This window comes from Ornithodoros turicata, chromosome 1, assembly GCF_037126465.1.
Source record: "Ornithodoros turicata isolate Travis chromosome 1, ASM3712646v1, whole genome shotgun sequence".
Classification (NCBI taxonomy): Eukaryota; Metazoa; Arthropoda; class Arachnida; order Ixodida; family Argasidae; genus Ornithodoros; species Ornithodoros turicata.
In genome coordinates, this window is record NC_088201.1 from 69,841,635 (window position 1) to 69,862,792 (window position 21,158).

Here is a 21,158-nt window from a genome sequence, read left to right on the forward strand (position 1 = left end):
TGCACATGGTTCCTTCGTATGTTCTTCCTTTGAGAAAATAAACGGTGAGCATAACTGCATGTCAATTGCTCTGCTCCCTGTAACAGTTTCCTTTCTCTTTGCAGTGTTTCGATGCCAGAGCTAACTGATGGGTGCACATGGTTCCTTCGTATGTTCTTCCTTTGAAGAAATAAACGGTGAGCATAACTGCATGTCAACTGCTCTGCTCTCTGTAACAGTTTCCTTTCTCTTTGCAGTGTTTCGATGCCAGAGCTAACTGATGGCTGCACATGGTTCCTGCGTATGTTCTTCCTTTGAGAAAATAAACGGTGAGCATAACTGCATGTCAATTGCTCTGCTCCCTGTAACAGTTTCCTTTCTCTTTGCAGTGTTTCGATGCCAGAGCTAACTGATGGGTGCACATGGTTCCTTCGTATGTTCTTCCTTTGAAGAAATAAACGGTGAGCATAACTGCATGTCAACTGCTCTGCTCCCTGTAACAGTTTCCTTTCTCTTTGCAGTGTTTCGATGCCAGAGCTAACTGATGGGTGCACATGGTTCCTTCGTATGTTCTTCCTTTAAAGAAATAAACGGTGAGTATAACTGCATGTCAATTGCTCTGCTCCCTGTAACAGTTTCCTTTCTCTTTGCAGTGTTTCGATGCCAGAGCTAACTGATGGGTGCACATGATTCCTTCGTATGTTCTTCCTTTGAAGAAATAAACGGGGAGTATAACTGCATGTCAGTTGCTCTGCTCCCTGTAACAGTTTCCTTTCTCTTTGCAGTGTTTCGATGCCAGAGCTAACTGATGGGTGCACATGGTTCCTTCGTATGTTCTTCCTTTGAAAAAATAAACGGTGAGCATAACTGCATGTCAATTGCTCTGCTCCCTGTAACAGTTTCCTTTCTCTTTGCAGTGTTTCGATGCCAGAGCTAACTGATGGGTGCACATGGTTCCTTCGTATGTTCTTCCTTTGAAGAAGTAAACGGTGCGCATAACTGCATGTCAATTGCTCTGCTCCCTGTAACAGTTTCCTTTCTCTTTGCAGTGTTTCGATGCCAGAGCTAACTGATGGGTGCACATGGTTCCTTCCTATGTTCTTCCTTTGAAGAAATAAACGGTGAGTATAACTGCATGTCAATTGCTCTGCTCCCTGTAACAGTTTCCTTTCTCTTTGCAGTGTTTCGATGCCAGAGCTAACTGATGGATGCACATGGTTCCTTCGTATGTTCTTCCTTTGAAGAAATAAACGGTGAGCATAACTGCATGTCAATTGCTCTGCTCCCTGTAACAGTTTCCTTTCTCTTTGCAGTGTTTCGATGCCAGAGCTAACTGATGGGTGCACATGGTTCCTTCGTATGTTTTTCCTTGGAAAAAATAAACTGTGAGTATAACTGCATGTCAATTGCCCTGCTCCCTGTAAGAATTTCCTTTCTCTTTGCAGTGTTTCGATGCCAGAGCTAACTGATGGGTGCACATGGTTCCTGCGTATGTTCTTCCTTTGAAGAAATAAATGGTGAGCATAACTGCATGTCAGTTGCTCTGCTCCCTGTAACAGTTTCCTTTCTCTTTGCAGTGTTTCGATGCCAGAGCTAACTGATGGGTGCACATGGTTCCTTCGTATGTTCTTCCTTTGAAGAAATAAACGGTGAGTATAACTGCATGTCAATTGCTCTGCTCCCTGTAACAGTTTCCTTTCTCTTTGCAGTGTTTCGATGCCAGAGCTAACTGATGGCTGCACATGGTTCCTTCGTATGTTCTTCCTTTGAGAAAATAGACGGTGAGCATAACTGCATGTCAATTGCTCTGCTCCCTGTAACAGTTTCCTTTCTCTTTGCAGTGTTTCGATGCAAGAGCTAGCTGATGGGTGCACATGGTTCCTTCGTATGTTCTTCCTTTGAAAAAATAAACGGTGAGCATAACTGCATGTCAATTGCTCTGCTCCCTGTAACAGTTTCCTTTCTCTTTGCAGTGTTTCGATGCCAGAGCTAGCTGATGGGTGCACATGGTTCCTTCGTATGTTCTTCCTTTGAAGAAATAAACGGTGAGCGTAACTGCATGTCAATTGCTCTGCTCCCTGTTACAGTTTCCTTTCTCTTTGCAGTGTTTCGATGCCAGAGCTAACTGATGGGTGCAGATGGTTCCTTCGTATGTTCTTCCTTTGAAGAAATAAACGGTGAGTATAACTGCATGTCAGTTGCTCTGCTCCCTGTAACAGTTTCCTTTCTCTTTGCAGTGTTTCGATGCCAGAGCTAACTGATGGCTGCACATGGTTCCTTCGTATGTTCTTCCTTTGAGAAAATAAACGGTGATCATAACTGCATGTCAATTGCTCTGCTCCCTGTAACAAATTCCTTTCTCTTTGCAGTGTTTCGATGCCAGAGCTAAGTGATGGGTACACATGGTTCCTTCGTGTGTTCTTCCTTTGAAAAAATAAACGGTGAGCATAACTGCATGTCAATTAGTCTGCTCCCTGTAACAGTTTCCTTTCTCTTTGCAGTGTTTCGATGCCAGAGCTAACTGATTGGTGCACATGGTTCCTTCGTATGTTCTTCCTTTGAAGAAATAAACGGTGAGTACAACTGTATGTCAATTGCTCTGCTCCCTGTAACAGTTTCCTTTCTCTTTGCAGTGTTTCGATGCCAGAGCTAACTGATGGGTGCACATGGTTCCTTCGTATGTTCTTTCTTTGAAAAAATAAACGGTGAGCATAACTGCATGTCAATTGCTCTGCTCCCTGTAACAGTTTCCTTTCTCTTTGCAGTGTTTCGATGCCAGAGCTAACTGATGGGTGCACATGGTTCCTTCGTATGTTCTTTCGTTGAAAAAATAAACGGTGAGCATAACTGCATGTCAATTGCTCTGCTCCCTGTAACAGTTTCCTTTCTCTTTGCAGTGTTTCGATGCCAGAGCTAACTGATGGGTGCACATGGTTCCTTCGTATGTTCTTCCTTTGAAGAAATAAACGGTGAGCATAACTGCATGTCAATTGCTCTGCTCCCTGTAACAGTTTCCTTTCTCTTTGCAGTGTTTGGATGCCAGAGCTAACTGATTGGTGCACATGGTTCCTTCGTATGTTCTTCCTTTGAAGAAATAAACGGTGAGTACAACTGTATGTCAATTGCTCTGCTCCCTGTAACAGTTTCCTTTCTCTTTGCAGTGTTTCGATGCCAGAGCTAACTGATGGGTGCACATGGTTCCTTCGTATGTTCTTTCTTTGAAAAAATAAACGGTGAGCATAACTGCATGTCAATTGCTGTGCTCCCTGTAACAGTTTCCTTTCTCTTTGCAGTGTTTCGATGCCAGAGCTAACTGATGGGTGCACATGGTTCCTTCGTATGTTCTTTCTTTGAAAAAATAAACGGTGAGCATAACTGCATGTCAATTGCTCTGCTCCCTGTAACAGTTTCCTTTCTCTTTGCAGTGTTTCGATGCCAGAGCTAACTGATGGGTGTACATGGTTCCTTCGTGTGTTCTTCCTTTGAAAAAAATAAACGGTGAGCATAACTGCATGTCAATTAGTCTGCTCCCTGTAACAGTTTCCTTTCTCTTTGCAGTGTTTCGATGCCAGAGCTAACTGATTGGTGCACATGGTTCCTTCGTATGTTCTTCCTTTGAAGAAATAAACGGTGAGTACAACTGTATATCAATTGCTCTGCTCCCTGTAACAGTTTCCTTTCTCTTTGCAGTGTTTCGATGCCAGAGCTAACTGATGGGTGCACATGGTTCCTTCGTATGTTCTTTCTTTGAAAAAATAAACGGTGAGCATAACTGCATGTCAATTGCTCTGCTCCCTGTAACAGTTTCCTTTCTCTTTGCAGTGTTTCGATGCCAGAGCTAACTGATGGGTGCACATGGTTCCTTCGTATGTTCTTTCTTTGAAAAAATAAACGGTGAGCATAACTGCATGTCAATTGCTCTGCTCCCTGTAACAGTTTCCTTTCTCTTTGCAGTGTTTCGATGCCAGAGCTAACTGATGGGTGCACATGGTTCCTTCGTATGTTCTTTCTTTGAAAAAATAAACGGTGAGCATAACTGCATGTCAATTGCTCTGCTCGCTGTAACAGTTTCCGTTCTCTTTGCAGTGTTTCGATGCCAGAGCTAACTGATGGGTGCACATGGTTCCTTCGTATGTTCTTCCTTTGAAGAAATAAACGGTGAGCATAACTGCATGTCAATTGCTCTGCTCCCTGTAACAGTTTCCTTTCTCTTTGCAGTGTTTCGATGCCAGAGCTAACTGATGGGTGCACATGGTTCCTTCGTATGTTCTTCCTTTGAAAAAATAAACGGTGAGCATAACTGTATGTTAATTGCTCTGCTCCCTGTAACAGTTTCCTTTCTCTTTGCAGTGTTTGGATGCCAGAGCTAACTGATTGGTGCACATGGTTCCTTCGTATGTTCTTCCTTTGAAGAAATAAACGGTGAGTACAACTGTATGTCAATTGCTCTGCTCCCTGTAACAGTTTCCTTTCTCTTTGCAGTGTTTCGATGCCAGAGCTAACTGATGGGTGCACATGGTTCCTTCGTATGTTCTTCCTTTGAAAAAATAAACGGTGAGCATAACTGTATGTTAATTGCTCTGCTCCCTGTAACAGTTTCCTTTCTCTTTGCAGTGTTTCGATGCCAGAGCTAACTGATGGGTGCACATAGTTCCTTCGTATGTTCTTCCTTTGAAGAAATAAACGGTGAGTGTAATTGCATGTCAATTGCTCTGCTCCCTGTAACAGTTTCCTTTCTCTTTGCAGTGTTTCGATGCCAGAGCTAACTGATGGGTGCACATGGTTCCTTCGTATGTTCTTCATTTGAAAAAATAAACGGTGAGCATAACTGCATGTCAATTGCTCTGCTCCCTGTAGCAGTTTCCTTTCTCTTTGCAGTGTTTCGATGCCAGAGCTAACTGATGGGTGCACATGGTTCCTTCGTATGTTCTTCCTTTGAAGAAATAAACGGTGAGCATAACTGCATGTCAATTGCTCTGCTCCCTGTAACAGTTTCCTTTCTCTTTGCAGTGTTTCGATGGCAGAGCTAACTGATGGGTGCACATGGTTCCCTCGTATGTTTTTCCTTTGAAGAAATAAACGGTGAGTACAACTGCATGTCAATTGCTCTGCTCCCTGTACCTGTAACAGTTACCTTTCTCTTTGCAGTGTTTCGATGCCAGAGCTAACTGATGGGTGCACATGGTTCCTTCGTATGTTCTTCCTTTGAAAATATAAACGGTGACCATAACTGCATGTCAATTGCTCTGCTCCCTGTAACAGTTTCCTTTCTCTTTGCAGTGTTTCGATGTCAGAGCTAACTGATGGATGCACATGGTTCCTTCGTATGTTCTTCCTTTGAAGAAATAAACGGTGAGCATAACTGCATGTCAATTCCTCTGCTCCCTTTAACAGTTTCCTTTCTCTTTGCAGTGTTTCGATGCAAGAGCTAACTGATGGGTGCACATGGTTCTTTCGTATGTTCTTCCTTTGAAGAAATACAGGGTGAGCATAACTGCATGACAATTGCTGTGCTCCCTGTAACACTTTCCTTTCTCTTTGCAGTGTTTCGATGCAAGAGCTAGCTGATGGGTGCACATGGTTCCTTCGTATGTTCTTCCTTTGAAAAAATAAACGGTGAGCATAACTGCATGTCAATTGCTCTGCTCCCCGTAACAGTTTCCTTTCTCTTTGCAGTGTTTCGATGCAAGAGCTAACTGATGGGTGCACATGGTTCCTTCGTATGTTCTTCCTTTGAAGAAATAAACGGTGAGCATAACTGCATGTCAATTGCTCTGCTCCCTGTAACAGTTTCCTTTCTCTTTGCAGTGTTTCGATGCCAGAGCTAACTGATGGGTGCACATGGTTCCTTCGTATGTTCTTCCTTTGAAGAAATAAACGGTGAGTATAACTGCATGTCAGTTGCTCTGCTCCCTGTAACAGTTTCCTTTCTCTTTGCAGTGTTTCGATGCCAGAGCTAACTGATGGCTGCACATGGTTCCTTCGTATGTTCTTCCTTTGAGAAAATAAACGGTGAGCATAACTGCATGTCAATTGCTCTGCTCCCTGTAACAAATTCCTTTCTCTTTGCAGTGTTTCGATGCCAGAGCTAAGTGATGGGTACACATGGTTCCTTCGTGTGTTCTTCCTTTGAAAAAATAAACGGTGAGCATAACTGCATGTCAATTAGTCTGCTCCCTGTAACAGTTTCCTTTCTCTTTGCAGTGTTTCGATGCCAGAGCTAACTGATTGGTGCACATGGTTCCTTCGTATGTTCTTCCTTTGAAGAAATAAACGGTGAGTACAACTGTATGTCAATTGCTCTGCTCCCTGTAACAGTTTCCTTTCTCTTTGCAGTGTTTCGATGCCAGAGCTAACTGATGGGTGCACATGGTTCCTTCGTATGTTCTTTCTTTGAAAAAATAAACGGTGAGCATAACTGCATGTCAATTACTCTACTCCCTGTAACAGTTTCCTTTCTCTTTGCAGTGTTTCGATGCCAGAGCTAACTGATGGGTGCACATGGTTCCTTCGTATGTTCTTCCTTTGAAGAAATAAACGGTGAGCATAACTGCATGTCAATTGCTCTGCTCCCTGTAACAGTTTCCTTTCTCTTTGCAGTGTTTGGATGCCAGAGCTAACTGATTGGTGCACATGGTTCCTTCGTATGTTCTTCCTTTGAAGAAATAAACGGTGAGTACAACTGTATGTCAATTGCTCTGCTCCCTGTAACAGTTTCCTTTCTCTTTGCAGTGTTTCGATGCCAGAGCTAACTGATGGGTGCACATGGTTCCTTCGTATGTTCTTTCTTTGAAAAAATAAACGGTGAGCATAACTGCATGTCAATTGCTGTGCTCCCTGTAACAGTTTCCTTTCTCTTTGCAGTGTTTCGATGCCAGAGCTAACTGATGGGTGCACATGGTTCCTTCGTATGTTCTTTCTTTGAAAAAATAAACGGTGAGCATAACTGCATGTCAATTGCTCTGCTCCCTGTAACAGTTTCCTTTCTCTTTGCAGTGTTTCGATGCCAGAGCTAACTGATGGGTGTACATGGTTCCTTCGTGTGTTCTTCCTTTGAAAAAAATAAACGGTGAGCATAACTGCATGTCAATTAGTCTGCTCCCTGTAACAGTTTCCTTTCTCTTTGCAGTGTTTCGATGCCAGAGCTAACTGATTGGTGCACATGGTTCCTTCGTATGTTCTTCCTTTGAAGAAATAAACGGTGAGTACAACTGTATGTCAATTGCTCTGCTCCCTGTAACAGTTTCCTTTCTCTTTGCAGTGTTTCGATGCCAGAGCTAACTGATGGGTGCACATGGTTCCTTCGTATGTTCTTTCTTTGAAAAAATAAACGGTGAGCATAAGTGCATGTCAATTGCTCTGCTCGCTGTAACAGTTTCCTTTCTCTTTGCAGTGTTTCGATGCCAGAGCTAACTGATGGGTGCACATGGTTCCTTCGTATGTTCTTCCTTTGAAGAAATAAACGGTGAGCATAACTGCATGTCAATTGCTCTGCTCCCTGTAACAGTTTCCTTTCTCTTTGCAGTGTTTCGATGCCAGAGTTAACTGATGGGTGCACATGGTTCCTTCGTATGTTCTTCCTTTGAAAAAATAAACGGTGAGCATAACTGTATGTTAATTGCTCTGCTCCCTGTAACAGTTTCCTTTCTCTTTGCAGTGTTTGGATGCCAGAGCTAACTGATTGGTGCACATGGTTCCTTCGTATGTTCTTCCTTTGAAGAAATAAACGGTGAGTACAACTGTATGTCAATTGCTCTGCTCCCTGTAACAGTTTCCTTTCTCTTTGCAGCGTTTCGATGCCAGAGCTAACTGATGGGTGCACATGGTTCCTTCGTATGTTCTTTCTTTGAAAAAATAAACGGTGAGCATAACTGCATGTCAATTGCTGTGCTCCCTGTAACAGTTTCCTTTCTCTTTGCAGTGTTTCGATGCCAGAGCTAACTGATGGGTGCACATGGTTCCTTCGTATGTTCTTTCTTTGAAAAAATAAACGGTGAGCATAACTGCATGTCAATTGCTCTGCTCCCTGTAACAGTTTCCTTTTTCTTTGCAGTGTTTCGATGCCAGACCTAACTGATGGGTGCACATGGTTCCTTCGTATGTTCTTCATTTGAAAAAATAAACGGTGAGCATAACTGCATGTCAATTGCTCTGCTCCCTGTAGCAGTTTCCTTTCTCTTTGCAGTGTTTCGATGCCAGAGCTAACTGATGGGTGCACATGGTTCCTTCGTATGTTCTTCCTTTGAAGAAATAAACGGTGAGCATAACTGCATGTCAATTGCTCTGCTCCCTGTAACAGTTTCCTTTCTCTTTGCAGTGTTTCGATGGCAGAGCTAACTGATGGGTGCACATGGTTCCCTCGTATGTTTTTCCTTTGAAGAAATAAACGGTGAGCATAACTGTATGTTAATTGCTCTGCTCCCTGTAACAGTTTCCTTTCTCTTTGCAGTGTTTGGATGCCAGAGCTAACTGATTGGTGCACATGGTTCCTTCGTATGTTCTTCCTTTGAAGAAATAAACGGTGAGTACAACTGTATGTCAATTGCTCTGCTCCCTGTAACAGTTTCCTTTCTCTTTGCAGTGTTTCGATGCCAGAGCTAACTGATGGGTGCACATGGTTCCTTCGTATGTTCTTTCTTTGAAAAAATAAACGGTGAGCATAACTGCATGTCAATTGCTGTGCTCCCTGTAACAGTTTCCTTTCTCTTTGCAGTGTTTCGATGCCAGAGCTAACTGATGGGTGCACATGGTTCCTTCGTATGTTCTTTCTTTGAAAAAATAAACGGTGAGCATAACTGCATGTCAATTGCTCTGCTCCCTGTAACAGTTTCCTTTTTCTTTGCAGTGTTTCGATGCCAGACCTAACTGATGGGTGCACATGGTTCCTTCGTATGTTCTTCATTTGAAAAAATAAACGGTGAGCATAACTGCATGTCAATTGCTCTGCTCCCTGTAGCAGTTTCCTTTCTCTTTGCAGTGTTTCGATGCCAGAGCTAACTGATGGGTGCACATGGTTCCTTCGTATGTTCTTCCTTTGAAGAAATAAACGGTGAGCATAACTGCATGTCAATTGCTCTGCTCCCTGTACCTGTAACAGTTACCTTTCTCTTTGCAGTGTTTCGATGCCAGAGCTAACTGATGGGTGCACATGGTTCCTTCGTATGTTCTTCCTTTCAAAATATAAACGGTGACCATAACTGCATGTCAATTGCTCTGCTCCCTGTAACAGTTTCCTTTCTCTTTGCAGTGTTTCGATGCCAGAGCTAACTGATGGATGCACATGGTTCCTTCGTATGTTCTTCCTTTGAAGAAATAAACGGTGAGCATAACTGCATGTCAATTCCTCTGCTCCCTTTAACAGTTTCCTTTCTCTTTGCAGTGTTTCGATGCAAGAGCTAACTGATGGGTGCACATGGTTCTTTCGTATGTTCTTCCTTTGAAGAAATACAGGGTGAGCATAACTGCATGACAATTGCTGTGCTCCCTGTAACAGTTTCCTTTCTCTTTGCAGTGCTTCGATGGCAGAGCTAACTGATGGGTGCACATGGTTCCTTCGTATGTTCTTCCTTTGAAGAAATAAACGGTGAGCATAACTGCATGTCAATTGCTCTGCTCCCTGTAACAGTTTCCTTTCTCTTTGCAGTGTTTCGATGCCAGAGCTAACTGATGGGTGCACATGGTTCCTTCGTATGTTCTTCCTTTGAAGAAATAAACGGTGAGCATAACTGCATGTCAATTGCTCTGCTCCCTGTAACAGTTTCCTTTCTCTTTGCAGTGTTTCGATGTCAGAGGTAACTGATGGGTGCACATGGTTCCTTCGTATGTTCTTTCTTTGAAAAAATAAACGGTGAGCATAGCTGCATGTCAATTGCTCTGCTCCCTGTAACAGTTTCCTTTCTCTTTGCAGTGTTTCGATGCCAGAGCTAAGTGATGGGTGCACATGGTTCCTTCGTGTGTTCTTCCTTTGAAAAAATAAACGGTGAGCATAACTGCATGTCAATTAGTCTGCTCCCTGTAACAGTTTCCTTTCTCTTTGCAGTGTTTCGATGCCAGAGCTAACTGATTGGTGCACATGGTTCCTTCGTATGTTCTTCCTTTGAAGAAATAAACGGTGAGTACAACTGTATGTCAATTGCTCTGCTCCCTGTAACAGTTTCCTTTCTCTTTGCAGTGTTTCGATGCCAGAGCTAACTGATGGGTGCATATGGTTCCTTCGTATGTTCTTTCTTTGAAAAAATAAACGGTGAGCATAACTGCATGTCAATTGCTCTGCTCCCTGTAACAGTTTCCTTTCTCTTTGCAGTGTTTCGATGCCAGAGCTAACTGATGGGTGCACATGGTTCCTTCGTATGTTCTTTCATTGAAAAAATAAACGGTGAGCATAACTGCATGTCAATTGCTCTGCTCCCTGTAACAGTTTCCTTTCTCTTTGCAGTGTTTCGATGCCAGAGCTAACTGATGGGTGCACATGGTTCCTTCGTATGTTCTTCCTTTGAAGAAATAAACGGTGAGCATAACTGCATGTCAATTGCTCTGCTCCCTGTAACAGTTTCCTTTCTCTTTGCAGTGTTTCGATGCCAGAGCTAACTGATGGGTGCACATGGTTCCTTCGTATGTTCTTCCTTTGAAGAAATAAACGGTGAGTATAACTGCATGTCAATTGCTCTGCTCCCTGTAACAGTTTCCTTTCTCTTTGCAGTGTTTCGATGCCAGAGCTAACTGATGGGTGCACATGGTTCCTTCCTATGTTCTTCCTTTGAAGAAATAAACGGTGAGTATAACTGCATGTCAGTTGCTCTGCTCCCTGTAACAGTTTCCTTTCTCTTTGCAGTGTTTCGATGCCAGAGCTAACTGATGGGTGCACATGGTTCCTTCGTATGTTCTTCCTTTGAAGAAATAAACGGTGAGTATAACTGCATGTCAATTGCTCTGCTCCCTGTAACAGTTTCCTTTCTCTTTGCAGTGTTTCGATGCCAGAGCTAACTGATGGGTGCACATGGTTCCTTCCTATGTTCTTCCTTTGAAAAAATAAACGGTGAGTGTAATTGCATGTCAATTGCTCTGCTCCCTGTAACAGGTTCCTTTCTCTTTGCAGTGTTTCGATGCCAGAGCTAACTGATGGGTGCACATGGTTCCTTCGTATGTTCTTCATTTGAAAAAATAAACGGTGAGCATAACTGCATGTCAATTGCTCTGCTCCCTGTAACAGTTTCCTTTCTCTTTGCAGTGTTTCGATGCCAGAGCTAACTGATGGGTGCACATGGTTCCTTCGTATGTTCTTCCTTTGAAAAAATAAACGGTGAGCATAACTGTATGTTAATTGCTCTGCTCCCTGTAACAGTTTCCTTTCTCTTTGCAGTGTTTCGATGCCACAGCTAACTGATGGGTGCACATGGTTCCTTCGTATGTTCTTCCTTTGAAGAAATAAACGGTGAGTATAACTGCATGTCAATTGCTCTGCTCCCTGTAACAGTTTCCTTTCTCTTTGCAGTGTTTCGATGCCAGAGCTAACTGATGGGTGCACATGGTTCCTTCCTATGTTCTTCCTTTGAAGAAATAAACGGTGAGTATAACTGCATGTCAGTTGCTCTGCTCCCTGTAACAGTTTCCTTTCTCTTTGCAGTGTTTCGATGCCAGAGCTAACTGATGGGTGCACATGGTTCCTTCGTATGTTCTTCCTTTGAAGAAATAAACGGTGAGTATAACTGCATGTCAATTTCTCTGCTCCCTGTAACAGTTTCCTTTCTCTTTGCAGTGTTTCGATGCCAGAGCTAACTGATGGGTGCACATGGTTCCTTCCTATGTTCTTCCTTTGAAAAAATAAACGGTGAGTGTAATTGCATGTCAATTGCTCTGCTCCCTGTAACAGGTTCCTTTCTCTTTGCAGTGTTTCGATGCCAGAGCTAACTGATGGGTGCACATGGTTCCTTCGTATGTTTTTCCTTGGAAAAAATAAACTGTGAGTATAACTGCATGTCAATTGCCCTGCTCCCTGTAAGAATTTCCTTTCTCTTTGCAGTGTTTCGATGCCAGAGCTAACTGATGGGTGCACATGGTTCCTTCGTATGTTCTTCCTTTGAAGAAATAAACGGTGAGCATAACTGCATGTCAATTGCTCTGCTCCCTGTAACAGTTTGCTTTCTCTTTACAGTGTTTCGATGCCAGAGCTAACTGATGGGTGCACATGGTTCCTTCGTATGTTCTTCCTTTGAAGAAATAAACGGTGAGTATAACTGCATGTCAGTTGCTCTGCTCCCTGTAACAGTTTCCTTTCTCTTTGCAGTGTTTCGATGCCAGAGCTAACTGATGGCTGCACATGGTTCCTTCGTATGTTCTTCCTTTGAGAAAATAAACGGTGAGCATAACTGCATGTCAATTGCTCTGCTCCCTGTAACAGTTTCCTTTCTCTTTGCAGTGTTTCGATGCCAGAGCTAAGTGATGGGTGCACAGGGTTCCTTCGTGTGTTCTTCCTTTGAAAAAATAAACGGTGAGCATAACTGCATGTCAATTAGTCTGCTCCCTGTAACAGTTTCCTTTCTCTTTGCAGTGTTTGGATGCCAGAGCTAACTGATTGGTGCATATGGTTCCTTCGTATGTTCTTCCTTTGAAAAAATAAACGGTGAGCATAACTGTATGTTAATTGCTCTGCTCCCTGTAACAGTTTCCTTTCTCTTTGCAGTGTTTCGATGCAAGAGCTAACTGATGGGTGCACATAGTTCCTTCGTATGTTCTTCCTTTGAAGAAATAAACGGTGAGCATAACTGCATGTCAATTGCTCTGCTCCCTGTAACAGTTTCCTTTCTCTTTGCAGTGTTTCGATGCCAGAGCTAACTGATGGGTGCACATGGTTCCTTCGTATGTTCTTCATTTGAAAAAATAAACGGTGAGCATAACTGCATGTCAATTGCTCTGCTCCCTGTAGCAGTTTCCTTTCTCTTTGCAGTGTTTCGATGCCAGAGCTAACTGATTGGTGCACATGGTTCCTTCGTATGTTCTTCCTTTGAAGAAGTAAACGGTGAGTACAACTGTATGTCAATTGCTCTGCTCCCTGTAACAGTTTCCTTTCTCTTTGCAGTGTTTCGATGCCAGAGCTAACTGATGGGTGCACATGGTTCCTTCGTATGTTCTTTCTTTGAAAAAATAAACGGTGAGCATAACTGCATGTCAATTGCTCTGCTCCCTGTAACAGTTTCCTTTCTCTTTGCAGTGTTTCGATGCCAGAGCTAACTGATGGGTGCACATGGTTCCTTCGTATGTTCTTTCTTTGAAAAAATAAACGGTGAGCATAACTGCATGTCAATTGCTCTGCTCCCTGTAACAGTTTCCTTTCTCTTTGCAGTGTTTCGATGGCAGAGCTAACTGATGGGTGCACATGGTTCCCTCGTATGTTTTTCCTTTGAAGAAATAAACGGTGAGTACAACTGCATGTCAATTGCTCTGCTCCCTGTACCTGTAACAGTTTCCTTTCTCTTTGCAGTGTTTCGATGCCAGAGCTAACTGATGGGTGCACATGGTTCCTTCGTATGTTCTTCCTTTGAAAATATAAACGGTGAGCATAACTGCATGTCAATTGCTCTGCTCCCTGTAACAGTTTCCTTTCTCTTTGCAGTGTTTCGATGCCAGAGCTAACTGATGGATGCACATGGTTCCTTCGTATGTTCTTCCTTTGAAGAAATAAACGGTGAGCATAACTGCATGTCAATTGCTCTGCTCCTTTTAACAGTTTCCTTTCTCTTTGCAGTGTTTCGATGCCAGAGCTAACTGATGGGTGCACATGGTTCCTTCGTATGTTCTTCCTTTGAAGAAATACACGGTGAGCATAACTGCATGTCAATTGCTCTGCTCCCTGTAACAGTTTCCTTTCTCTTTGCAGTGTTTCGATGGCAGAGCTAACTGATGGGTGCACATGGTTCCTTCGTATGTTTTTCCTTTGAAAAAATAAACTGTGAGTATAACTGCATGTCAATTGCCCTGCTCCCTGTAACAATTTCCTTTCTCTTTGCAGTGTTTCGATGCCAGAGCTAACTGATGGGTGCACATGGTTCCTTCGTATGTTCTTCCTTTGAAGAAATAAACGGTGAGCATAACTGCATGTCAATTGCTCTGCTCCCTGTAACAGTTTCCTTTCTCTTTGCAGTGTTTCGATGCCAGAGCTAACTGATGGGTGCACATGGTTCCTTCGTATGTTCTTCCTTTGAAGAAATAAACGGTGAGCATAACTGCATGTCAATTGCTCTGCTCCCTGTAACAGTTTCCTTTCTCTTTGCAGTGTTTCGATGGCAGAGCTAACTGATGGGTGCACATGGTTCCTTCGTATGTTCTTCCTTTGAAGAAATAAACGGTGAGCATAACTGCATGTCAATTGCTCTGCTCCCTGTAACAGTTTCCTTTCTCTTTACAGTGTTTCGATGCCAGAGCTAACTGATGGGTGCACATGGTTCCTTCGTATGTTCTTCCTTTGAAGAAATAAACGGTGAGTATAACTGCATGTCAGTTGCTCTGCTCCCTGTAACAGTTTCCTTTCTCTTTGCAGTGTTTCGATGCCAGAGCTAACTGATGGCTGCACATGGTTCCTTCGTATGTTCTTCCTTTGAGAAAATAAACGGTGAGCATAACTGCATGTCAATTGCTCTGCTCCCTGTAACAGTTTCCTTTCTCTTTGCAGTGTTTCGATGCCAGAGCTAAGTGATGGGTGCACAGGGTTCCTTCGTGTGTTCTTCATTTGAAGAAGTAAACGGTGAGTACAACTGTATGTCAATTGCTCTGCTCCCTGTAACAGTTTCCTTTCTCTTTGCAGTGTTTCGATGCCAGAGCTAACTGATGGGTGCACATGGTTCCTTCGTATGTTCTTTCTTTGAAAAAATAAACGGTGAGCATAACTGCATGTCAATTGCTCTGCTCCCTGTAACAGTTTCCTTTCTCTTTGCAGTGTTTCGATGCCAGAGCTAACTGATGGGTGCACATGGTTCCTTCGTATGTTCTTTCTTTGAAAAAATAAACGGTGAGCATAACTGCATGTCAATTGCTCTGCTCCCTGTAACAGTTTCCTTTCTCTTTGCAGTGTTTCGATGGCAGAGCTAACTGATGGGTGCACATGGTTCCCTCGTATGTTTTTCCTTTGAAGAAATAAACGGTGAGTACAACTGCATGTCAATTGCTCTGCTCCCTGTACCTGTAACAGTTTCCTTTCTCTTTGCAGTGTTTCGATGCCAGAGCTAACTGATGGGTGCACATGGTTCCTTCGTATGTTCTTCCTTTGAAAATATAAACGGTGAGCATAACTGCATGTCAATTGCTCTGCTCCCTGTAACAGTTTCCTTTCTCTTTGCAGTGTTTCGATGCCAGAGCTAACTGATGGGTGCACATGGTTCCTTCGTATGTTCTTCCTTTGAAGAAATAAACGGTGAGCATAACTGCATGTCAATTGCTCTGCTCCTTTTAACAGTTTCCTTTCTCTTTGCAGTGTTTCGATGCCAGAGCTACCTGATGGGTGCACATGGTTCCTTCGTATGTTCTTCCTTTGAAGAAATACACGGTGAGCATAACTGCATGTCAATTGCTCTGCTCCCTGTAACAGTTTCCTTTCTCTTTGCAGTGTTTCGATGGCAGAGCTAACTGATGGGTGCACATGGTTCCTTCGTATGTTTTTCCTTTGAAAAAATAAACTGTGAGTATAACTGCATGTCAATTGCCCTGCTCCCTGTAACAATTTCCTTTCTCTTTGCAGTGTTTCGATGCCAGAGCTAACTGATGGGTGCACATGGTTCCTTCGTATGTTCTTCCTTTGAAGAAATAAACGGTGAGCATAACTGCATGTCAATTGCTCTGCTCCCTGTAACAGTTTCCTTTCTCTTTGCAGTGTTTCGATGCCAGAGCTAACTGATGGGTGCACATGGTTCCTTCGTATGTTCTTCCTTTGAAGAAATAAACGGTGAGCATAACTGCATGTCAATTGCTCTGCTCCCTGTAACAGTTTCCTTTCTCTTTGCAGTGTTTCGATGGCAGAGCTAACTGATGGGTGCACATGGTTCCTTCGTATGTTTTTCCTTTGAAAAAATAAACTGTGAGTATAACTGCATGTCAATTGCCCTGCTCCCTGTAACAATTTCCTTTCTCTTTGCAGTGTTTCGATGCCAGAGCTAACTGATGGGTGCACATGGTTCCTTCGTATGTTCTTCCTTTGAAGAAATAAACGGTGAGCATAACTGCATGTCAATTGCTCTGCTCCCTGTAACAGTTTCCTTTCTCTTTGCAGTGTTTCGATGCCAGAGCTAACTGATGGGTGCACATGGTTCCTTCGTATGTTCTTCCTTTGAAGAAATAGACGGTGAGCATAACTGCATGTCAATTGCTCTGCTCCCTGTAACAGTTTCCTTTCTCTTTGCAGTGTTTCGATGCCAGAGCTAACTGATGGGTGCACATGGTTCCTTCGTATGTTCTTCCTTTGAAAAAATAAACGGTGAGCATAACTGCATGTCAATTGCTCTGCTCCCTGTAACAGTTTCCTTTCTCTTTGCAGTGTTTCGATGCCAGAGCTAACTCATTAGTGCACATTGTTCCTTCGTATGTTCTTCCTTTGAAAAAATAAACGGTGAGCATAACTGCATGTCAATTGCTCTGCTCCCTGTAACAGTTTCCTTTCTCTTTGCAGTGTTTCGATGCCAGAGCTAACTGATGGGTGCACATGGTTCCTTCGTATGTTCTTCCTTTGAAAAAATAAACGGTGAGCATAATTGCATGTCAATTGCTCTGCTCCCTGTAAGAGTTTCCTTTCTCTTTGCAGTGTTTCGATGCCAGAGCTAACTGATGGGTGCACATGGTTCCTTCGTATGTTCTTCCTTTGAAGAAATAAACGGTGAGTATAACTGCATGTCAATTGCTCTGCTCCCTGTAACAGTTTCCTTTCTCTTTGCAGTGTTTCGATGCCAGAGCTAACTGATGGGTGCACATGGTTCCTTCGTATGTTCTTCCTTTGAAGAAATAAACGGTGAGTGTAATTGCATGTCAATTGCTCTGCTCCCTTAACAGTTTCCTTTCTCTTTGCAGTGTTTCGATGCCAGAGCTAACTGATGGGTGCACATGGTTCCTTCGTATGTTCTTCCTTTGAAAAAATAAACGGTGAGCATAACTGCATGTCAATTGCTCTGCTCCCTGTAACAGTTTCCTTTCTCTTTGCAGTGTTTCGATGCCAGAGCTAACTGATGGGTGCACATGGTTCCTTCGTATGTTCTTCCTTTGAAGAAATAAACGGTGAGTATAACTGCATGTCAATTGCTCTGCTCCCTGTAACAGTTTCCTTTCTCTTTGCAGTGTTTCGATGCCAGAGCTAACTGATGGGTGCACATGGTTCCTTCGTATGTTCTTCCCTTGAAAAAATAAACGGTGAGCATAACTGCATGTCAATTGCTCTGCTCCCTGTAACAGTTTCCTTTCTCTTTCCAGGGTGTTGATGCCAGAGGTGACTGGCGCATTTTCATCACTATGTGCATAGAAAATAAAACCCAATGTGACAAACATCACAATGGGTTGCGCATGGTCATTGCTTAAACTGGACTATATGTAGAAAAAAAAAGAGGGGCTCCAGGGACGGGCACAGCACGATAAGGGTACACGGCATATACCAGTTCAAATTACTGGCCAATACAGTTTTTTAACGGCCACAGCACAGTAATGATACACGGCGTATGCCTGTTAAAATTACTGCTCAATGGAGTATTTTTTCACGGGCACAACTTATACGGGGCCACCATAGAAAAAACGGCCAATGTTTGGCAGCCAACTTTCCTTGCATTTGCCCGTTTCTTTTTTGTTTTTTTTTACTGTGAACTTTTTTACAGTGTAGTGGAAGGAAGGCTCTTGCTAAAAAAGGTATCGCGCAAGTACACACCGGCAAGGATGAAAATCTATGCGTCGGTTCAATGCTGGACAGCTCCTAGCGCGTCCTCTGAGGAGAGATTTGATCCTGAAGACATTAGGTCACCGGTAATTTCGTGCGGAAATGACGTCAGTATCCTCGCTGCCGTGTAAGGCACCTCACGGGTTCCGATAGGCAAGGTGCTTTGTGGTCGCTGCGTATATAAAATTGATTTCCCTGTCGCTTCAGAAGCAGTATGGGTGTCTGTCGCGCTGTTGTGAAGGGCTGACTATTCCCTTCAGGACTACAATGCCAGGTAGTATACACAGCGACTGTAATGATGCGTACTTCTCCTCTCTCTCTCTCTCTGTATATATATATATATATAAGGAGGGAAAAAAGCCATTAAAGAAACAAACAAATGACACTAGACGTGTTTGAAATTGAAAATTACAGCTTAAGACGGCTTCTATGGCTGCACGCAGAAAAAGAGATACTCATGGAACGATGCGACAGCACCAGAGGACACGTGTGTTTAGAATGAGTTTATTTACATATGTACACTATTTACACCATTCTTGTCAGAGTGACATAAAGGAAACATTAAACATTCCTGAAAGATTCTATACCAAAACAAAGGCTTCTTGCTTACTTATGCTATCATTCGATGCACAAAGTTTTTTAGAAAGACGTTGTCCCCTGACACCATCATGCCTGGGTGCTGCCCCCATCTCGCGTAAAAACCTTGCAACCCATGGCATCTGAGTTCTGTTGACAACAAAGTCTGCATTTGCACACGAAGTTGTGCAACCATCCCTAGCACTGGAACCGAATTCTTTCCTTTCTTTATGCAGTAAGACCGAGCTCTCCAAAGAATACTGAAGCCTACGGCCGTTACAATAAACCTTAGACGTGTTCTTCGTGGACCTCCGTGAGATTTACATGTAAGCGGACATATTATGTTAGTCTCCTTTCTTACTGCTCCCCCAAACCTCTTGCTCGTAATACAGTCAAGAAACACATGAGTGTTTGTCTCGACATTGGTGCACCAGGCACACCGTGAAAGTGGGGTAATACCCCAAGCTGATATCCTGTCTCGTGTGGGCAGAACACCCCACGCATATCGCCACATCAAGTCTCTCAGTGCCACAGGCACACACTGTCTCTACAACCGTCGTAAACAGCTGGGGGGTCCAGAAATGCTTAGATATTTCCATTGCACTAAGTTTAAAACAGACTCGAACAAAGGAGTCACAGGTTTCATGCAGGCAGATGGTAAAGCGAAGCGAACCACGACCCACCACAAGCAGCGATAGCCCCTGGGAAACAAGCACAGACAGTCACACAAGGCCCACTCCAGGAAAAAAAGCAAGAACAGTGAAGTCGCAAGATGTTTTACAAGGTGGAAACACCACCGAGGAATTTCACTAATTCTTCGGTGTGCAAGTTTGGGACACCTGTGTCAAGGCAAAGTGTTTATTCTGCCTAGTATTCGTGTTTTTCCAAAGACTCAAAATGATGGACTCTTATAAGAACAAATAACTTTTCAGTAGACGCCATATCCTTTTTTTGTTGGCAAGTTATGGTGTTTACTTTCCTTTCCTTGAATGTTCACGGGTTTCGTAATCTTGACAAGCAAGTTGTGGTGATAAGCTTTGCGCGCGCGTTATCGGTTGATATCTTAAGCCTGCAAAAAACACATTTCTCTTGTAAAGCATAAGTAGTACAATTTGAAAAACATTTTAACGTCAGATCATTTTGTAGTTTTGGCAGCAGCCGATCTTGCGTGGTAGCATGTATCTTTTTAGGGCCAGACCGCATTCACGAATATTTTTGCACTTACGACGCCGCAGGCAGAGTAGTAGCTATGGACCTGAAAATAAACGGGTTTAAATTGTATATATTAAATGTTTATGCACCAGCTGACAAATGTAGATTGAACGATTTTTTTCCAGCCTCGATTCTTTCCTACTAGTCCTCCAGCGCATCCAGCGCTAGTCCTAAGAGCTACCCAGAGCTGACAAGCCGCAAACACGGCGAAACACGTGTCCTCTGGTGCTGTTGCATCGTTCCATGAGTATCTGTTTCTCTGCGTGCAGCCATAGAAGCCATCTTAATCTGTAATTTTGAATTTCAGACACGTCTAGTGTCATCTATTTGTTTCTTTAATGGCTTTTTTCCCTCCTTATAATTCACTGGCTTGTACTGTGGCATTCAGGAGTGCTCAGTCACCCTCCCAAGTGTATATCGCTCGCTGAGCGACACCTGGTTTGCCAATCCCGAACGATGCGCAGCCATAGGCGGGCATTTTGGTGAAACCTCACTCGCCCTCACCCTCACGGCCCCCACGGGCACATGCCCTCACTCGCCCTCGCCCTCACGGCCCTCACAGACACATGCCCTCAATCGCCCTCACCCTCACCGCCCTCACAAGCACAGGTCCTCACTCGCCCTCACCCTCACGGCCCTCACAGACACATGCCCTCAATCGCCCTCACCCTCACCGCCCTCACGAGCACAGGCCCTCACTCGCCCTCACCCTCACGGCACTCACAAACGCAAGCCCTGAGGGTCTTACCCTCATAATGTCTCCTGTGAGTGCACTCATGAGGTTGTGTCCCTCATGAGACCTCCTGTGAGTGCACTCATGAGGTCTGAGGGGCGCCAGGTCTCTGTGAGTGAAGTCACTGGTGAGGCCTGAGGTATGTGAGGTCAGTATGAGGGCATTCAGAAATGAGGTCAAATGACGCATGATGTGGTTCCAGCGACACAACCACTGGCTGTGTACACTTAGGGCTGGTGTGCACGTATTTAGCAATTTCGTCTACGTCGCGCTGGGAACACAGCAAAGCGTCCTGAGCTGACTGATTACTTTGCGATATGGTTCCAGCGACCTAACTACAGGCAGGGTGCACTTTAAAGGGCTGGTGTGCACGTTTTTACAGATTTAGTCTATGTTGCGCTGGGAACACAGCAAAGCGTCCTGAGCTGACTGATTACTTGGCGATATGGTTCCAGCGACCCAACTACAGGCAGAGTGCATTTTAAAGGGCTGGTGTGCACGTTTTTACCAATTTCATCTATGTTGCGCTGGGAACACAGCAAAGCGTCCTGAGCTGACTGATTACTTGGTGATATGGTTCCAGTGACCGAACTACCGGCAGGGTGCACTTTAAAGGGCTGGTGTGCCCGTTATTAGCAATTTCGTCTACGTCGCGCTGGGAACACAGCAAATCGTCCTGAGCTGACTGATTAGTTGGCGATATGGTTCCATCGACCCATATACAGGCAGGGTGCACTTTAAAGGGCTGGTGTGCCCGTTTTG

General features: G+C 43.7%; 13 long non-coding RNA genes across 14 annotated transcripts; all 13 read left to right on the forward strand.

Moving 5' to 3' along the window:
• Positions 1 to 373: 373 nt before the first annotated feature.
• Positions 374 to 1,622, forward strand: LOC135400337 (uncharacterized). Its single transcript, XR_010424589.1, has 4 exons — positions 374 to 440; positions 1,029 to 1,100; positions 1,293 to 1,364; positions 1,557 to 1,622. It is a non-coding gene; the product is annotated as an uncharacterized LOC135400337 (long non-coding RNA).
• A 203-nt stretch (positions 1,623 to 1,825) lies between these two features.
• On the forward strand, positions 1,826 to 2,546 carry LOC135400342 (uncharacterized). The gene is made up of 4 exons (XR_010424590.1): positions 1,826 to 1,892; positions 2,217 to 2,288; positions 2,349 to 2,420; positions 2,481 to 2,546. It is a non-coding gene; the product is annotated as an uncharacterized LOC135400342 (long non-coding RNA).
• A 731-nt stretch (positions 2,547 to 3,277) lies between these two features.
• Positions 3,278 to 3,603, forward strand: LOC135400348 (uncharacterized). The gene is made up of 3 exons (XR_010424591.1): positions 3,278 to 3,344; positions 3,405 to 3,477; positions 3,538 to 3,603. It is a non-coding gene; the product is annotated as an uncharacterized LOC135400348 (long non-coding RNA).
• An 863-nt stretch (positions 3,604 to 4,466) lies between these two features.
• On the forward strand, positions 4,467 to 4,923 carry LOC135400355 (uncharacterized). Its single transcript, XR_010424592.1, has 3 exons — positions 4,467 to 4,533; positions 4,594 to 4,665; positions 4,726 to 4,923. It is a non-coding gene; the product is annotated as an uncharacterized LOC135400355 (long non-coding RNA).
• A 605-nt stretch (positions 4,924 to 5,528) lies between these two features.
• LOC135400381 (uncharacterized) lies at positions 5,529 to 6,249 on the forward strand. Its single transcript, XR_010424602.1, has 4 exons — positions 5,529 to 5,595; positions 5,920 to 5,991; positions 6,052 to 6,123; positions 6,184 to 6,249. It is a non-coding gene; the product is annotated as an uncharacterized LOC135400381 (long non-coding RNA).
• A 599-nt stretch (positions 6,250 to 6,848) lies between these two features.
• On the forward strand, positions 6,849 to 7,174 carry LOC135400360 (uncharacterized). Its single transcript, XR_010424593.1, has 3 exons — positions 6,849 to 6,915; positions 6,976 to 7,048; positions 7,109 to 7,174. It is a non-coding gene; the product is annotated as an uncharacterized LOC135400360 (long non-coding RNA).
• A 600-nt stretch (positions 7,175 to 7,774) lies between these two features.
• On the forward strand, positions 7,775 to 10,750 carry LOC135400388 (uncharacterized). The gene is made up of 4 exons (XR_010424603.1): positions 7,775 to 7,840; positions 7,901 to 7,972; positions 8,297 to 8,368; positions 10,679 to 10,750. It is a non-coding gene; the product is annotated as an uncharacterized LOC135400388 (long non-coding RNA).
• On the forward strand, positions 8,565 to 10,084 carry LOC135400393 (uncharacterized). The gene is made up of 4 exons (XR_010424605.1): positions 8,565 to 8,632; positions 8,693 to 8,764; positions 9,887 to 9,958; positions 10,019 to 10,084. It is a non-coding gene; the product is annotated as an uncharacterized LOC135400393 (long non-coding RNA).
• A 725-nt stretch (positions 10,751 to 11,475) lies between the features above and the next one.
• Positions 11,476 to 12,070, forward strand: LOC135400365 (uncharacterized). The gene is made up of 5 exons (XR_010424594.1): positions 11,476 to 11,542; positions 11,603 to 11,674; positions 11,735 to 11,806; positions 11,867 to 11,938; positions 11,999 to 12,070. It is a non-coding gene; the product is annotated as an uncharacterized LOC135400365 (long non-coding RNA).
• A 185-nt stretch (positions 12,071 to 12,255) lies between these two features.
• Positions 12,256 to 13,130, forward strand: LOC135400368 (uncharacterized). Its single transcript, XR_010424597.1, has 7 exons — positions 12,256 to 12,334; positions 12,395 to 12,466; positions 12,527 to 12,598; positions 12,659 to 12,730; positions 12,791 to 12,862; positions 12,923 to 12,994; positions 13,055 to 13,130. It is a non-coding gene; the product is annotated as an uncharacterized LOC135400368 (long non-coding RNA).
• A 60-nt stretch (positions 13,131 to 13,190) lies between these two features.
• On the forward strand, positions 13,191 to 14,056 carry LOC135400374 (uncharacterized). Its single transcript, XR_010424601.1, has 6 exons — positions 13,191 to 13,258; positions 13,319 to 13,390; positions 13,457 to 13,528; positions 13,721 to 13,792; positions 13,853 to 13,924; positions 13,985 to 14,056. It is a non-coding gene; the product is annotated as an uncharacterized LOC135400374 (long non-coding RNA).
• Positions 14,057 to 14,780: 724 nt separating this feature from the next.
• LOC135400404 (uncharacterized) lies at positions 14,781 to 15,440 on the forward strand. The gene is made up of 5 exons (XR_010424608.1): positions 14,781 to 14,848; positions 14,909 to 14,980; positions 15,041 to 15,112; positions 15,179 to 15,250; positions 15,311 to 15,440. It is a non-coding gene; the product is annotated as an uncharacterized LOC135400404 (long non-coding RNA).
• Positions 15,441 to 15,442: 2 nt separating this feature from the next.
• LOC135400397 (uncharacterized) lies at positions 15,443 to 16,174 on the forward strand. 2 transcript variants are annotated; one of them, XR_010424606.1, is made up of 4 exons: positions 15,443 to 15,514; positions 15,575 to 15,646; positions 15,971 to 16,042; positions 16,103 to 16,174. It is a non-coding gene; the product is annotated as an uncharacterized LOC135400397 (long non-coding RNA). The 2 variants fall into 2 exon arrangements; XR_010424607.1 differs by lacking the exons at positions 15,971 to 16,042; positions 16,103 to 16,174 and adding an exon at positions 15,707 to 15,778.
• Positions 16,175 to 21,158: the final 4,984 nt, after the last annotated feature.